The sequence below is a fragment of the Andrographis paniculata genome, unplaced genomic scaffold, assembly GCF_009805555.1.
Source record: "Andrographis paniculata isolate CXL003 unplaced genomic scaffold, ASM980555v1 Contig203END, whole genome shotgun sequence".
NCBI classification, from domain to species: domain Eukaryota; kingdom Viridiplantae; phylum Streptophyta; class Magnoliopsida; order Lamiales; family Acanthaceae; genus Andrographis; species Andrographis paniculata.
In genome coordinates this window covers 1-17500 of record NW_026137484.1, presented here as the reverse complement: position 1 = coordinate 17500, position 17500 = coordinate 1, and the positions used below count along the sequence as shown (strand labels likewise).

The following is a 17500-nucleotide window of genomic DNA, read 5'->3' as shown; positions in this document are numbered from 1 at the left end:
TGGTAGAGAGGACAGGTGATTGAGCTGAACCTCGTGGGGATTTTCCATTGTTCTTATTGAGGTCACCAGACTGATGGAATATTTTTCAGAGTCTCCTTTGGCCTGAAATCTTTCGAAGTTCAAAGTGGGGCCAAAAAATATTCCAAGTCCAGAGTTGGGGGAAAATTTTTCTAAGTCCGTAACGTTTATAGGGGAATCCTAGTTTCGACTAGATAAGGGCGAAACTAAGTGTTGGGCGTTTTTCTGGGCTGTCCCGTATTTTTGGCTTCACCCGTGCTCGACCGTTTTTCTTTCTTGCACCACCGTGCTCGACCAACATAGCTCATTACGCCTTGATATCCACCGTCGAGTGTTCGTCTGGAATGTATACGTATAGGTTATTGGAGGCGTATTGAGGGTTTCGAGCTAGTCTCTGCCGTCAGGCTGTGGGTGCTCTTAACACCCTGCCCGTCGACAACTAGTCGTTGGATCGTCCTAAGAGCAGATGTGGTGGTTCCTTCATGATATGAGGTTTAAGAACCCGCATTTGCTCCATAGGCGGAACAGCTAAATCAAGATCCTCAAATGAACCTCTATTGAACACAGCAAAGCTGCGATCTCGTTAGCCTCTGACGCTGATCAATAAGCGGCAAACTATGAGGGCATGGCATGGGGAGTTCTTACGCTCCAGTCCACTCGCCCGTCATCATACATACCAAGAAGTCGATCAAGCTATCGTCAAGCCCTTGCTAACTACGCTGGGGCTCAACTCGGAGTCGTTTAGACGCTCTAATATTAAAGGATAGAAACGCTATCCGAACTCTCTCAACCTCTCGATATGAACCCATCATCGCGTATGGGAATTCAATCTGAGTCGGTTTCTAATGAAGTGATTCGAAAATGTGGCGAGATCTCTCATCCACTCGTATATCACCATCCAGTCAGTGGTTTGACTGTTGAATCATTAAACCTCGTCGGCTTGGTAGGTCCCTGCAGAGGGGGCCCATCAATCGGCTTTTGTCACGTACTCAGACCTACGATAGCGCCTAACAACGCTACTGTAACTGAGTCGTGTCAAGGAGGGTGAATCCCAGCATGCCACTCTGGTTGATCCTGCCAGTAGTCATATGCTTGTCTCAAAGCTTAAGCCATGCAAGTCTCAGTACAAACTATAATAAAGTGAAACCGCAAAAGGCTCAGTAAACCAGTCATGATTCACTCGAGTATACATGACTGTTTTTGGATAACTGTGGTAATCCTAGAGCTAATACATGCAATAAAGTCCCGACCAGTCTGACTGGGAAGGACGCTTTTATTAGATCAAGACCAATCGCCTGGCCTGTCCGGGCGTTGCCTTGGTGACTCTAGGTAACACATCAGATCGCATGGTCTCAGCACCGGCGACTTATCCTTCAAATGCCTGACTTATCAACTGTCGATGGTAGACTCTATGTCTACCATGGTTGTAACGGGTAACGGGGAATCAGGGTTCGATTCCGGAGAGGGAGCCTGAGAAACGGCTACCACATCCAAGGAAGGCAGCAGGCACGCAAATTACCCACTCCCGGCACGGGGAGGTAGTGACAAAAAATAACGATACGGGACTCATTTGAGGCCCCGTAATCGGAATGAGTACACTTTAAATCCTTTAACAAGGATCCATTGAAGGGCAAGTCTGGTGCCAGCAGCCGCGGTAATTCCAGCTTCAATAGCGTATATTAAAGTTGTTGCGGTTAAAAAGCTCGTAGTTGGTTCTGCGTGCTACGCTGTCGGTTCGCCGCCTGCCGGTGTAACTGGCATGCCGTGGCATGTCCTGCCGGTGGCGTACGGGAGCCTTGTCAGGCGTCGGCCCGGGTTTCACTCGGTGTCGGAGGCCGGAGGTCCCACCCGTGCGCCTACTCTATCCTACCTAGGTGCTCTTCACCGAGTGTCGAGGTAGGCCGGTACGTTTACTTTGAACAAATTAGAGTGCTCAAAGCAGGCTGAAATCTCTGCCTGAATAGTGGTGCATGGAATAATAAAACAGGATCTTGGTTCTATTTTGTTGGTTCTTAGGAACACAAGGTAATGATCAATACGGACAGGCGGGGGCATTCGTATTGCGACGTTAGAGGTGAAATTCTTGGATCGTCGCAAGACGCACAAGAGCGAAAGCATTTGCCAAGTATGTCTTGATTGATCAAGAACGAAAGTTAGAGGTTCGAAGGCGATCAGATACCGCCCTAGTTCTAACCATAAACGATGCCAGCCAGCGATCCGCCGATGTTCCTCCGATGACTCGGCGGGGAGCTTCTTCCCGGGAAACCAAAGCTTTTGGGTTCCGGGGGAAGTATGGTTGCAAAGCTGAAACTTAAAGGAATTGACGGAAGGGCACCACCAGGAGTGGAGCCTGCGGCTTAATTTGACTCAACACGGGAAACCTCACCAGGCCAGGACATTGGAAGGATTGACAGATTGATAGCTCTTTCTTGATTCAGTGGGTAGTGGTGCATGGCCGTTCTTAGTTGGTGGATCGATTTGTCTGGTTAATTCCGATAACGAACGAGACTCTAGCCTATTAACTAGGCGTTTTCCGGTGTCCCCGCCACCGGCGACAATCATTCTTCTTAAGGGGACAGGCGGCTTATAGCCGCACGAGATTGAGCAATAACAGGTCTGTGATGCCCTTAGATGTCCTGGGCCGCACGCGCGCTACACTGAAGGAATCAGCGTGTGCCTCCCTGGCCGAAAGGTCCGGGTAATCCGCTGAACCTCCTGCGTGCTAGGAATTGGGGCTTGCAATTGTTCCCCATGAACGAGGAATTCCCAGTAAGCGCGAGTCATAAGCTCGCGTTGATTACGTCCCTGCCCTTTGTACACACCGCCCGTCGCTACTACCGATTGAATGATTTAGTGAGGTCTTCGGACTGGCGGTAATCGCTATCGACTTGTCGGTAGCGATGAACGTTGGAAAGATGACCAAACTTGATCATTTAGAGGAAGTAAAAGTCGTAACAAGGTTTCCGTAGGTGAACCTGCGGAAGGATCATTATTGAAAGTTGCACCAAAGTGTAACGAAAAGAAGCCTGACCTATCTTATACCTATGAATATAATATACATTCAATAGCCACGTTGAACGTCAAGTCGACCTTTTGGAAGAGGCCAAGAGATGAGTGGCTGAAGAGAGACTAGGGGGTAGTTGCTGCGTGAAAATGCAGCTCTTCCACCGAACCTCACTCATCACTCTGACAATGGCAGAAAGGAATGGGTCGTGGCTAGGGCAGAAAAGTCTACTTTCCAAACCCTAACCATTCCACTCTTCTGAAGGCGCCAACACTCGTGTTTGGAATTCGAAGAAGATGTGAACCTTTAGGAACGCATCCCCCTACGCTTCTTCCTGGCGAGAGTTGAAATATACAGAGTCCATACCCTCTTGGCAAATGGGGTAAAAACAGTTGCCTTTCAAGAGTACTAGGACCGTGAGGTCTGAAACTCTGAAGTAAAACATGATTACCCTGAGCGGCGGATCACTCGGCTCGTGGGTCGATGAAAGACGCAGCAAACTGCGCGTCGTCGTGTGAACTGCAGGACACATGAACATCGACATTTTGAACGCACATTGCGGCCCTGGGATTCCATCCAAGGGCCACGCCTGTCTGAGGGTCGTTTGTACGCTGTACCCAAATTTTTTTTGGGTATCACCATCCTTGCGATGCACAGGATGAGGAGGTAGTGTTTCACATTGGTACGATGGCCTAGATGGAGGCGGCTTGTCGGAGAAGGAAAGAGCTCTCGTAGTTCAATTCACTTACGCTCCTAGCCTGTCAAAATCTAACCCCATGTACTGTGTTCGAAACTTCCCCCTCTGATATTCCTCTGCACGCTCTGCGGGAGCTTCACCAATTCAACGCTATTTCCCAGTGACGTAGTGTTGAATTGCTGTCTCCTTAGATAAAAAGCCAGCGTTTCAAGGCACCAAACACAAGAAATGACGACCAGCTAGAGTTGAATGCCTCGATTTGACCGATGATTTGGTTGATAACTTCGACTTTGAAGACTCAATTGATTCGAGTACGTTGCTTTTTCGTCAAGAGAGAGCACGTGCGCAGAGATGATGTGCAAAGGTGCTGAGAAGTGAAAATCTGTGAATTTCTGAGAATCCTTCCCATCATTGATACAGAACGAATTGTAAAGGTCTCCTGTGTGGTTACGCCTCTGGTTCGAAGACGAAGTCCCGAATCCAGGCTTGATGGCAGTACTGCAAAACAGCAGAGCGCCTCTCCAAGATTTTTCTCGAAAGAGAGGAAGCGTGTGAGAGGAAGTTCTTTCTGTCTATCAATATGGTGGAGAGGTAAACTCTGGAATTGACACGTGATGATCACATCATACGCTCAACCTGTATCTGTACTATTTTCTCAGTGCTGCACTCGTGCAACTTCTCGTTTACTCGAGAAGTGAATCGAGTGTAAACTCGATGGAGTGCCATCGTCAGTTTACCATCATCGAGAATCGTGGGTAATATTTTCCAGCTCAAATGCTAGTCTCGCGTCATTGTGACCTGGGATGTCAAGTTGGCTCGAGGAAGATTCAATTAACATTGGTCTTTCAACAAAACTTAACTAACCGACCTCAGATCAGGTGGGACTCCCCGCTGAATTTAAGCATATTAGTAAGCGGAGGAAAAGAAACTAACCAGGATTCCCTTAGTAGCTGCGAGCGAACAGGGAAGAGCCCAGCACTGAATCCCGAAGACCTAGTCTTCAGGGAAATGTAGTGTTCGGGAGGGTTCGTATACCTGATACTACTGCACTGCGTCCAAGTCCATCTTGAACGAGGCCACGGTCCCGAGAGGGTGCCAGGCCCGTAGTTGGCTGGTGCTGGTATCAGGTGAGCCTCTCCTTAGAGTCAGGTTGCTTGAGAGTGCAGCCCTAAGCGGGTGGTAAACTCCATCTAAGGCTAAATACAACCACGAGACCGATAGCGAACAAGTACCGTGAGGGAAAGTTGAAAAGAACTTTGAAGAGAGAGTTCAAGAGTACGTGAAACCGCTCAGGGGTAAACGGAAAAGACCCGAAATTTCCGAAAGGGGAGATTCACGTCTTCTCGCTGGTCAGACGGCCTGCCTTTCGTGGACGGCTCTATGCCTCATTCGGATTCATCCGATGCGGGTTGTGGAGTCGCCGAAGGTGGGTTGGCAGGACCGCGGTGGACCGCACTTCTCCCCCAGTAGGACGTCGTGACCCGTCCGGCCATGGTCTAAGGGTTGGGGTGGGAGCCTGCGTGAGTTGTTCGCAATCTGGCGCAGCCCCCTCTTCTCCCGGCCATGGAAGCTCCGGTCGGTATCAAATGACAGTGTTGGACCGCTCCGCGAAGGGAGAAATCCTTTTTTGAGAGCGCGAGTGGCCCTCGACAAGGCTGTGAGTCGTGTGTCAAGGCAGGCCTTTGTCTGTCTGACTGCTCTCGCATCTGTTGGTTGGGTGAGCTCTCTCGCCGGTCAAAAAAAATGGCACTAGTCTACGGCGAACCAGTTTTGGGCTCTTGTCCGACCCGTCTTGAAACACGGACCAAGGAGTTTAGCGTGTGCACGAGTCATTGGGTGTCAAAACCTAAAGGCGAAATGAAAGTGAAGGAAACTTCGTTTTCGAGGGAGGATGGGATCTGTCCCTTTCGAGGGTAGTCCCCGCACTCCCGGGGCGTCTCTATCTCATTGCGAGAGGAGGCGCACCTAGAGTGTACACGCTGATACCCGAAAGATGGTGAACTATGCCTGGCCAGGACGAAGCCAGGGGAAACCCTGGTGGAGGTCCGCAGCGATTCTGACGTGCAAATCGATCGTCGGAGCTGGGTTTAGGGGCGAAAGACCAATCGAACCATCTAGTAGCTGGTTCCCTCTGAAGTTTCCCTCAGGATAGCTTGCGCTCGGACGAAACGAGTCTCATCCGGTAGAGCGAATGATTAGAGGCCTTGGGGTCGAAACGACCTCAACCTATTCTCAAACTCCAAATAGATGAGAACCCCGGCTTTCTTGAACTTTGTTGATGAAGCCGGGGGCTTGGATCAGAGTGCCAAGTGGGCCAATTTTGGTAAGCAGAACTGGCGCTGTGGGATGAACCAAACGCGGAGTTAAGGCGCCTCAATCGACGCTCATGTGAAACCATGAAAGGCGTTGGTTGCTTAAGACAGCAGGACGGTGGCCATGGAAGTCGGAATCCGCTAAGGAGTGTGTAAAAACTCACCTGCCGAAGCAACTAGCCCTGAAAATGGATGGCGCTGTAGCGTCGTGCCTATACTCCGCCGTCAACGGCAATGCAGGCGGTCGCCTCACGGTGACGGTGCTGTTATGCCTTGACGAGTAAGAGGGCCGCGGCGATGTGCGCAGAAGGGTTTTGGGCGTGAGCCTGCCTGGAGCCGTCGTCGGTGCAGATCTTGGTGGTAGTAGCAAATACTCCAGCGAGGCCCTGGAGGACTGATGTGGAGAAGGGTTTCTTGTGAACAGCTGTTGCACAAGAGTCAGTCGATCCTAAGCCCTAGGAGAAATCCGAAGCGATGGGTTGCCGTTAATCTAACGATTGTTGGCACCATCTGGGCGAAAGGGAATCCGGTTCCTATTCCGGAACCCGGCAGTGGAACCGTTCCAAATCGGGCCCTCACTGAGGACTCGTCAGGGCAACCTGAAAAGACCCGGAGACGCCGTCGGGAGATTCGGGGAGAGTTGTCTCTTCTCTATAAGCGTTCGAGTTCCCTGGAAACCTCTAGCAGGGAGATAGGGTTTGGAACGCGAAGAGCACCGCAGTTACGGCGGTGTCCGAATCTTCCCCACGGACCTTGAAAATCCGGGAGAGGGCCACGAGGAACCCCACGCCGGCTCGTACCCATATCCGCAGCAGGTCTCCAAGGTGAAAAGCCTCTAGTCGATAGATTAATGTAGGTAAGGGAAGTCGGCAAATCCGATCCGTAACTTCGGGATAAGGATTGGCTCTGAGGATCGTGACGTTGCTGGGCAAGTTGGAGAATTAGAGCCCGTGTCAACGTGCCGGGCCTGGGCGAGGAGACGGGCGTTCACGCGTTCCTGAACCGAGCTCGGTCCCGTGCCTTGACCACCTAAGGACCTTTCTTGCTGCGAACTTTCACCTGTCAAGTTGCCGGCCTTGTGTTGGTGGACGGGTGTTTGTTTCTTCGGCCGTCATTCAACGATCAACTCAGAACTGGCACGGACCAGGAGAATCCGACTGTCTAATTAAAACAAAGCATTGCGATGGCCCCAACGGGTGTTGACGCAATGTGATTTCTGCCCAGTGCTCTGAATGTCAAAGTGAAGAATTCAAGCAAGCGCGGGTAACCGGCGGGAGTAACTATGACTCTCTTAAGGTAGCCAAATGCCTCGTCATCTAATTAGTGACGCGCATGAATGGATTAACGAGATTCTCTCTGTCCCTATCTACTTTCTAGCGAAACCACGGCCAAGGGAACGGGCTTGGAACAATCAGCGGGGAAAGAAGACCCTGTTGAGCTTGACTCTAGTCTGGTACTGTAAGGAGACATGAGAGGTGTAGCATAAGTGGGAGATGGCTTGCCATCGACAATGAAATACCACTACTTTCATAGTTTCCTTACTTACTTGATGAAGCGGAAGGCGTCGGTCGGGGTATCTTACCTCGGCTTGACGGACTTCTTGCGCCAAACGCCAAGGGTTGCCGGTGGTCGTTGGAGAAGTGAAAGGCCATTGTTGCGGGGGGCATTAACGTGTCATTCCGCTGCTTGGCTTCTCATGGAACTGGCGTGCTTTTCCGGCAACATACTCCCTAGCGTGATCCGATTCAAGGACACTACCAGGCGGGGAGTTTGACTGGGGCGGTACATCTGTCAATAATAACGCAGGTGTCCTAAGGTCAGCTCAGCGAGGACGGAAACCTCGCGTAGAGCAAAGGGCAAATGCTGGCTTGATCCCGATGCTCAGTGCGCATAGGGACTGCGAAAGCACGGCCCATCGATCCTTTTGGCTTGAAGAGTTTTCAGCAAGAGGTGTCAGAAAAGTTACCACAGGGATAACTGGCTCGTGGCGGCCAAGCGTTCATAGCGACGTCGCTTTTTGATCCTTCGATGTCGGCTCTTCCTATCATTGCGAAGCAGAATTCGCCAAGCGTCGGATTGTTCACCCGCCAATAGGGAACGTGAGCTGGGTTTAGACCGTCGTGAGACAGGTTAGTTTTACCCTACTGATGACTAGTCGTTGCTGTAGTAATCCTGCTTAGTACGAGAGGAACCGCAGGTTCGGACATTTGGTACACGCACTCGGTCGACAGGCCGGTGGTGCGATGCTACCATCCGTGGGATTAAGCCTGAACGCCTCTAAGGCCGAATCCCGACTATTGGCAACGATAAAGCTTTGAGTCCCGTGAGTCGAAAGGCTCAAGTCAATGTGACTTTACTAGGCGTATACAGTTTTGGCTGTGTCGTCGCACGAGCCCTGTGGACCAGTCGCCCTTGTGTTGTAAGACGTCGGTACACTCCGGTCGTTCTTACACGGTGGTTGGTCGTAACAGTGTGCTTCCCTTCGGGGAGTTCGATGTCGAGACTCTGAATCGTCTGTAGACGACTTTCTTGCTGGGCGGGGTGTTGTACTCGGTAGAGCAGTTGTTCCGCTGCGATCTGTTGAGACTCATCCCTAGCTCGGAGGATTCGTCAAAGTGGTCGCTCGCCGACACACACTGAGGAAGCCTCCGGGGGGTTTCATCAAAGCAGTCGCTTGCCGACATGCAAGGATTGAGACTTCCTGGGTAATGTTAGTATGCTGAGAGAATTAAGTGATTTGACAGTGTTTAAACCTTTACTTGTCTCAACACTGAAGTTTGTGGGACAGAAAATTCCGTCAAAGTCTCACACACAAAGATTTGGAAAGGCAATCGTGCTAACCTGATAAGGGAGAGTATGAAAAAGCCAGAATCAAGTCTCTGGAAATAGAATTGAAGATGAATGGAAAGAAGGGAGAATCAACCCAGAATCAAGTGTAACGAGAGGTTTGTTCTACGCTTGCCTGGTTTAAGTTGGACCTAATTAACACCATGTCTTCCGTGCTCGACCGATTGGTTAGACTAGCGCTTCAAAATGTTTCCGTGCTCGACCGATTTATTTTGTTCCTACAACTAAGGTTTCTCCCTCCTCTCATCCGTGCTCGACCGATTAGTTGGAGTGAACTTCACAACTGGTTTCATACAATGTCTTCCGTGCTCGACCGATTGGTTTGACTAACACTCGGGTGGGGGGGTGGGGAGGGGGGTTGGGTTGGGGTGGGTGGTCCATTTTTTAAGAGGGATCTTGGGGTGTGGGTTGTGGGTTCCTAGGTGAGACTTTCTTCCCTCAGCCTGCTCAGGGTTGCTGTATCCTCGGCCATCAGTCACTTTTCCCTCAGGTGCGAGAGAGGGAGCTCTCATAGTACAGTTTAGCATGCGAGCTCGGACCACCAAGCTGAGAGCTATCTGGCTTTGCAACGCATGAAGTACACAACTGAAACACCCTAGGTATTGTGCCAAAATGGTCATCTCCCTGATAGTCATGGACTACATCACCTCTGACATAACCACACTCCCTCTATAACCTAGGCACGGGCCTTTCAGACGAACACCTCGGTTTGAGTATCAAGGCGTTATCATCCATCTTGGTCGAGCACGGTGGACATTATAGTCCTAACATGGAAATGAAGGATAAAATGTGAAAGTAGGAAAAGTGCTATAGACAAATAATAATAGTCGTATATTAAGAAATTGACATACATTGTAATAATCACGAATAGTAACTGGTATTATAGAAAACTAGATATTATGTAGACACACATTAGAGAGAGAGAGAGAGAGAATAATACTGTTTATTGACAATAAAATTTTCATAACAGGGGTTGCACATCATTTTAAATTATTTTAATAAACAAAATTAAAATTACCTAAATAAACTGAGCAGTGTCTCATTCTTTGTGTTGTTACTCTTATTGCATGGTTGAATAACATTTTCTTAGACCTGAGTGTTGAGGACATTCTAACATGGTATATATCTTAGGAAGGGGTAGGAAATGGTAGGGACTTGGGAAGATAGGTAGCCTTTGATAGGGAAAACACTCTATTACAGTTTCAAATCTTTCTAAGGAGCAGTTTTTGAATTATTAGATATTTTAAATTGGTAGAGAGGACAGGTGATTGAGCTGAACCTCGTGGGGATTTTCCATTGTTCTTATTGAGGTCACCAGACTGATGGAATATTTTTCAGAGTCTCCTTTGGCCTGAAATCTTTCGAAGTTCAAAGTGGGGCCAAAAAATATTCCAAGTCCAGAGTTGGGGGAAAATTTTTCTAAGTCCGTAACGTTTATAGGGGAATCCTAGTTTCGACTAGATAAGGGCGAAACTAAGTGTTGGGCGTTTTTCTGGGCTGTCCCGTATTTTTGGCTTCACCCGTGCTCGACCGTTTTTCTTTCTTGCACCACCGTGCTCGACCAACATAGCTCATTACGCCTTGATATCCACCGTCGAGTGTTCGTCTGGAATGTATACGTATAGGTTATTGGAGGCGTATTGAGGGTTTCGAGCTAGTCTCTGCCGTCAGGCTGTGGGTGCTCTTAACACCCTGCCCGTCGACAACTAGTCGTTGGATCGTCCTAAAAACAGATGTGGTGGTTCCTTCATGATATGAGGTTTAAGAACCCGCATTTGCTCCATAGGCGGAACAGCTAAATCAAGATCCTCAAATGAACCTCTATTGAACACAGCAAAGCTGCGATCTCGTTAGCCTCTGACGCTGATCAATAAGCGGCAAACTATGAGGGCATGGCATGGGGAGTTCTTACGCTCCAGTCCACTCGCCCGTCATCATACATACCAAGAAGTCGATCAAGCTATCGTCAAGCCCTTGCTAACTACGCTGGGGCTCAACTCGGAGTCGTTTAGACGCTCTAATATTAAAGGATAGAAACGCTATCCGAACTCTCTCAACCTCTCGATATGAACCCATCATCGCGTATGGGAATTCAATCTGAGTCGGTTTCTAATGAAGTGATTCGAAAATGTGGCGAGATCTCTCATCCACTCGTATATCACCATCCAGTCGTGGTTTGACTGTTGAATCATTAAACCTCGTCGGCTTGGTAGGTCCCTGCAGAGGGGGCCCATCAATCGGCTTTTGTCACGTACTCAGACCTACGATAGCGCCTAACAACGCTACTGTAACTGAGTCGTGTCAAGGAGGGTGAATCCCAGCATGCCACTCTGGTTGATCCTGCCAGTAGTCATATGCTTGTCTCAAAGCTTAAGCCATGCAAGTCTCAGTACAAACTATAATAAAGTGAAACCGCAAAAGGCTCAGTAAACCAGTCATGATTCACTCGAGTATACATGACTGTTTTTGGATAACTGTGGTAATCCTAGAGCTAATACATGCAATAAAGTCCCGACCAGTCTGACTGGGAAGGACGCTTTTATTAGATCAAGACCAATCGCCTGGCCTGTCCGGGCGTTGCCTTGGTGACTCTAGGTAACACATCAGATCGCATGGTCTCAGCACCGGCGACTTATCCTTCAAATGCCTGACTTATCAACTGTCGATGGTAGACTCTATGTCTACCATGGTTGTAACGGGTAACGGGGAATCAGGGTTCGATTCCGGAGAGGGAGCCTGAGAAACGGCTACCACATCCAGGAAGGCAGCAGCAGCACGCAAATTACCCACTCCCGGCACGGGGAGGTAGTGACAAAAAATAACGATACGGGACTCATTTGAGGCCCCGTAATCGGAATGAGTACACTTTAAATCCTTTAACAAGGATCCATTGAAGGGCAAGTCTGGTGCCAGCAGCCGCGGTAATTCCAGCTTCAATAGCGTATATTAAAGTTGTTGCGGTTAAAAAGCTCGTAGTTGGTTCTGCGTGCTACGCTGTCGGTTCGCCGCCTGCCGGTGTAACTGGCATGCCGTGGCATGTCCTGCCGGTGGCGTACGGGAGCCTTGTCAGGCGTCGGCCCGGGTTTCACTCGGTGTCGGAGGCCGGAGGTCCCACCCGTGCGCCTACTCTATCCTACCTAGGTGCTCTTCACCGAGTGTCGAGGTAGGCCGGTACGTTTACTTTGAACAAATTAGAGTGCTCAAAGCAGGCTGAAATCTCTGCCTGAATAGTGGTGCATGGAATAATAAAACAGGATCTTGGTTCTATTTTGTTGGTTCTTAGGAACACAAGGTAATGATCAATACGGACAGGCGGGGGCATTCGTATTGCGACGTTAGAGGTGAAATTCTTGGATCGTCGCAAGACGCACAAGAGCGAAAGCATTTGCCAAGTATGTCTTGATTGATCAAGAACGAAAGTTAGAGGTTCGAAGGCGATCAGATACCGCCCTAGTTCTAACCATAAACGATGCCAGCCAGCGATCCGCCGATGTTCCTCCGATGACTCGGCGGGGAGCTTCTTCCCGGAAACCAAAGCTTTTGGGTTCCGGGGAAGTATGGTTGCAAAGCTGAAACTTAAAGGAATTGACGGAAGGGCACCACCAGGAGTGGAGCCTGCGGCTTAATTTGACTCAACACGGGAAACCTCACCAGGCCAGGACATTGGAAGGATTGACAGATTGATAGCTCTTTCTTGATTCAGTGGGTAGTGGTGCATGGCCGTTCTTAGTTGGTGGATCGATTTGTCTGGTTAATTCCGATAACGAACGAGACTCTAGCCTATTAACTAGGCGTTTTCCGGTGTCCCCGCCACCGGCGACAATCATTCTTCTTAAGGGACAGGCGGCTTATAGCCGCACGAGATTGAGCAATAACAGGTCTGTGATGCCCTTAGATGTCTGGGCCGGCCGCACGCGCGCTACACTGAAGGAATCAGCGTGTGCCTCCCTGGCCGAAAGGTCCGGGTAATCCGCTGAACCTCCTGCGTGCTAGGAATTGGGGCTTGCAATTGTTCCCCATGAACGAGGAATTCCCAGTAAGCGCGAGTCATAAGCTCGCGTTGATTACGTCCCTGCCCTTTGTACACACCGCCCGTCGCTACTACCGATTGAATGATTTAGTGAGGTCTTCGGACTGGCGGTAATCGCTATCGACTTGTCGGTAGCGATGAACGTTGGAAAGATGACCAAACTTGATCATTTAGAGGAAGTAAAAGTCGTAACAAGGTTTCCGTAGGTGAACCTGCGGAAGGATCATTATTGAAAGTTGCACCAAAGTGTAACGAAAAGAAGCCTGACCTATCTTATACCTATGAATATAATATACATTCAATAGCCACGTTGAACGTCAAGTCGACCTTTTGGAAGAGGCCAAGAGATGAGTGGCTGAAGAGAGACTAGGGGGTAGTTGCTGCGTGAAAATGCAGCTCTTCCACCGAACCTCACTCATCACTCTGACAATGGCAGAAAGGAATGGGTCGTGGCTAGGGCAGAAAAGTCTACTTTCCAAACCCTAACCATTCCACTCTTCTGAAGGCGCCAACACTCGTGTTTGGAATTCGAAGAAGATGTGAACCTTTAGGAACGCATCCCCCTACGCTTCTTCCTGGCGAGAGTTGAAATATACAGAGTCCATACCCTCTTGGCAAATGGGGTAAAAACAGTTGCCTTTCAAGAGTACTAGGACCGTGAGGTCTGAAACTCTGAAGTAAAACATGATTACCCTGAGCGGCGGATCACTCGGCTCGTGGGTCGATGAAAGACGCAGCAAACTGCGCGTCGTCGTGTGAACTGCAGGACACATGAACATCGACATTTTGAACGCACATTGCGGCCCTGGGATTCCATCCAAGGGCCACGCCTGTCTGAGGGTCGTTTGTACGCTGTACCCAAATTTTTTTTGGGTATCACCATCCTTGCGATGCACAGGATGAGGAGGTAGTGTTTCACATTGGTACGATGGCCCAGATGGAGGCGGCTTGTCGGAGAAGGAAAGAGCTCTCGTAGTTCAATTCACTTACGCTCCCAGCCTGTCAAAATCTAACCCCATGTACTGTGTTCGAAACTTCCCCCTCTGATATTCCTCCTGCACGCTCTGCGGGAGCTTCACCAATTCAACGCTATTTCCCAGTGACGTAGTGTTGAATTGCTGTCTCCTTAGATAAAAAGCCAGCGTTTCAAGGCACCAAACACAAGAAATGACGACCAGCTAGAGTTGAATGCCTCGATTTGACCGATGATTTGGTTGATAACTTTGACTTTGAAGACTCAATTGATTCGAGTACGTTGCTTTTTTCGTCAAGAGAGAGCACGTGCGCAGAGATGATGTGCAAAGGTGCTGAGAAGTGAAAATCTGTGAATTTCTGAGAATCCTTCCCATCATTGATACAGAACGAATTGTAAAGGTCTCCTGTGTGGTTACGCCTCTGGTTCGAAGACGAAGTCCCGAATCCAGGCTTGATGGCAGTACTGCAAAACAGCAGAGCGCCTCTCCAAGATTTTCTCGAAAGAGGAAGCGTGTGAGAGGAAGTTCTTTCTGTCTATCAATATGGTGGAGAGGTAAACTCTGGAATTGACACGTGATGATCACATCATACGCTCAACCTGTATCTGTACTATTTTCTCAGTGCTGCACTCGTGCAACTTCTCGTTTACTCGAGAAGTGAATCGAGTGTAAACTCGATGGAGTGCCATCGTCAGTTTACCATCATCGAGAATCGTGGGTAATATTTTCCAGCTCAAATGCTAGTCTCGCGTCATTGTGACCTGGGATGTCAAGTTGGCTCGAGGAAGATTCAATTAACATTGGTCTTTCAACAAAACTTAACTAACCGACCTCAGATCAGGTGGGACTCCCCGCTGAATTTAAGCATATTAGTAAGCGGAGGAAAAGAAACTAACCAGGATTCCCTTAGTAGCTGCGAGCGAACAGGGAAGAGCCCAGCACTGAATCCCGAAGACTAGTTTCAGGGAAATGTAGTGTTCGGGAGGGTTCGTATACCTGATACTACTGCACTGCGTCCAAGTCCATCTTGAACGAGGCCACGGTCCCGAGAGGGTGCCAGGCCCGTAGTTGGCTGGTGCTGGTATCAGGTGAGCCTCTCCTTAGAGTCAGGTTGCTTGAGAGTGCAGCCCTAAGCGGGTGGTAAACTCCATCTAAGGCTAAATACAACCACGAGACCGATAGCGAACAAGTACCGTGAGGGAAAGTTGAAAAGAACTTTGAAGAGAGAGTTCAAGAGTACGTGAAACCGCTCAGGGGTAAACGGAAAAGACCCGAAATTTCCGAAAGGGGAGATTCACGTCTTCTCGCTGGTCAGACGGCCTGCCTTTCGTGGACGGCTCTATGCCTCATTCGGATTCATCCGATGCGGGTTGTGGAGTCGCCGAAGGTGGGTTGGCAGGACCGCGGTGGACCGCACTTCTCCCCCAGTAGGACGTCGTGACCCGTCCGGCCATGGTCTAAGGGTTGGGGTGGGAGCCTGCGTGAGTTGTTCGCAATCTGGCGCAGCCCCCTCTTCTCCCGGCCATGGAAGCTCCGGTCGGTATCAAATGACAGTGTTGGACCGCTCCGCGAAGGGAGAAATCCTTTTTAGAGCGCGAGTGGCCCTCGACAAGGCTGTGAGTCGTGTGTCAAGGCAGGCCTTTGTCTGTCTGACTGCTCTCGCATCTGTTGGTTGGGTGAGCTCTCTCGCCGGTCAAAAAAAATGGCACTAGTCTACGGCGAACCAGTTTTGGGCTCTTGTCCGACCCGTCTTGAAACACGGACCAAGGAGTTTAGCGTGTGCACGAGTCATTGGGTGTCAAAACCTAAAGGCGAAATGAAAGTGAAGGAAACTTCGTTTTCGAGGGAGGATGGGATCTGTCCCTTTCGAGGGTAGTCCCCGCACTCCGGGGCGTCTCTATCTCATTGCGAGAGGAGGCGCACCTAGAGTGTACACGCTGATACCCGAAAGATGGTGAACTATGCCTGGCCAGGACGAAGCCAGGGGAAACCCTGGTGGAGGTCCGCAGCGATTCTGACGTGCAAATCGATCGTCGGAGCTGGGTTTAGGGGCGAAAGACCAATCGAACCATCTAGTAGCTGGTTCCCTCTGAAGTTTCCCTCAGGATAGCTTGCGCTCGGACGAAACGAGTCTCATCCGGTAGAGCGAATGATTAGAGGCCTTGGGGTCGAAACGACCTCAACCTATTCTCAAACTCCAAATAGATGAGAACCCCGGCTTTCTTGAACTTTGTTGATGAAGCCGGGGGCTTGGATCAGAGTGCCAAGTGGGCCAATTTTGGTAAGCAGAACTGGCGCTGTGGGATGAACCAAACGCGGAGTTAAGGCGCCTCAATCGACGCTCATGTGAAACCATGAAAGGCGTTGGTTGCTTAAGACAGCAGGACGGTGGCCATGGAAGTCGGAATCCGCTAAGGAGTGTGTAAAAACTCACCTGCCGAAGCAACTAGCCCTGAAAATGGATGGCGCTGTAGCGTCGTGCCTATACTCCGCCGTCAACGGCAATGCAGGCGGTCGCCTCACGGTGTGACGGTGCTGTTATGCCTTGACGAGTAAGAGGGCCGCGGCGATGTGCGCAGAAGGTTTTGGGCGTGAGCCTGCCTGGAGCCGTCGTCGGTGCAGATCTTGGTGGTAGTAGCAAATACTCCAGCGAGGCCCTGGAGGACTGATGTGGAGAAGGGTTTCTTGTGAACAGCTGTTGCACAAGAGTCAGTCGATCCTAAGCCCTAGGAGAAATCCGAAGCGATGGGTTGCCGTTAATCTAACGATTGTTGGCACCATCTGGGCGAAAGGGAATCCGGTTCCTATTCCGGAACCCGGCAGTGGAACCGTTCCAAATCGGGCCCTCACTGAGGACTCGTCAGGGCAACCTGAAAAGACCCGGAGACGCCGTCGGGAGATTCGGGGAGAGTTGTCTCTTCTCTATAAGCGTTCGAGTTCCCTGGAAACCTCTAGCAGGGAGATAGGGTTTGGAACGCGAAGAGCACCGCAGTTACGGCGGTGTCCGAATCTTCCCCACGGACCTTGAAAATCCGGGAGAGGGCCACGAGGAACCCCACGCCGGCTCGTACCCATATCCGCAGCAGGTCTCCAAGGTGAAAAGCCTCTAGTCGATAGATTAATGTAGGTAAGGGAAGTCGGCAAATCCGATCCGTAACTTCGGGATAAGGATTGGCTCTGAGGATCGTGACGTTGCTGGGCAAGTTGGAGAATTAGAGCCCGTGTCAACGTGCCGGGCTGGGCGAGGAGACGGGCGTTCACGCGTTCCTGAACCGAGCTCGGTCCCGTGCCTTGACCACCTAAGGACCTTTCTTGCTGCGAACTTTCACCTGTCAAGTTGCCGGCCTTGTGTTGGTGGACGGGGTGTTTGTTTCTTCGGCCGTCATTCAACGATCAACTCAGAACTGGCACGGACCAGGAGAATCCGACTGTCTAATTAAAACAAAGCATTGCGATGGCCCCAACGGGTGTTGACGCAATGTGATTTCTGCCCAGTGCTCTGAATGTCAAAGTGAAGAAATTCAAGCAAGCGCGGGTAAACGGCGGGAGTAACTATGACTCTCTTAAGGTAGCCAAATGCCTCGTCATCTAATGTGACGCGCATGAATGGATTAACGA

General features: G+C 50.1%; 2 non-coding genes and 4 pseudogenes across 2 annotated transcripts; all 6 read left to right on the top strand.

Moving 5' to 3' along the window:
- Positions 1-1079: 1079 nt before the first annotated feature.
- LOC127244614 (18S ribosomal RNA) lies at positions 1080-3010 on the top strand (annotated as a pseudogene).
- Positions 3011-3470: 460 nt separating this feature from the next.
- LOC127244612 (5.8S ribosomal RNA) lies at positions 3471-3625 on the top strand. Its single transcript, XR_007837252.1, has one exon. It is a non-coding gene; the product is annotated as a 5.8S ribosomal RNA (ribosomal RNA).
- A 958-nt stretch (positions 3626-4583) lies between these two features.
- Positions 4584-8642, top strand: LOC127244610 (28S ribosomal RNA; annotated as a pseudogene).
- Positions 8643-11205: 2563 nt separating this feature from the next.
- Positions 11206-13137, top strand: LOC127244615 (18S ribosomal RNA; annotated as a pseudogene).
- A 460-nt stretch (positions 13138-13597) lies between these two features.
- LOC127244607 (5.8S ribosomal RNA) lies at positions 13598-13752 on the top strand. Its single transcript, XR_007837251.1, has one exon. It is a non-coding gene; the product is annotated as a 5.8S ribosomal RNA (ribosomal RNA).
- A 957-nt stretch (positions 13753-14709) lies between these two features.
- Positions 14710-17500, top strand: LOC127244611 (28S ribosomal RNA; annotated as a pseudogene; the record flags this gene model as incomplete).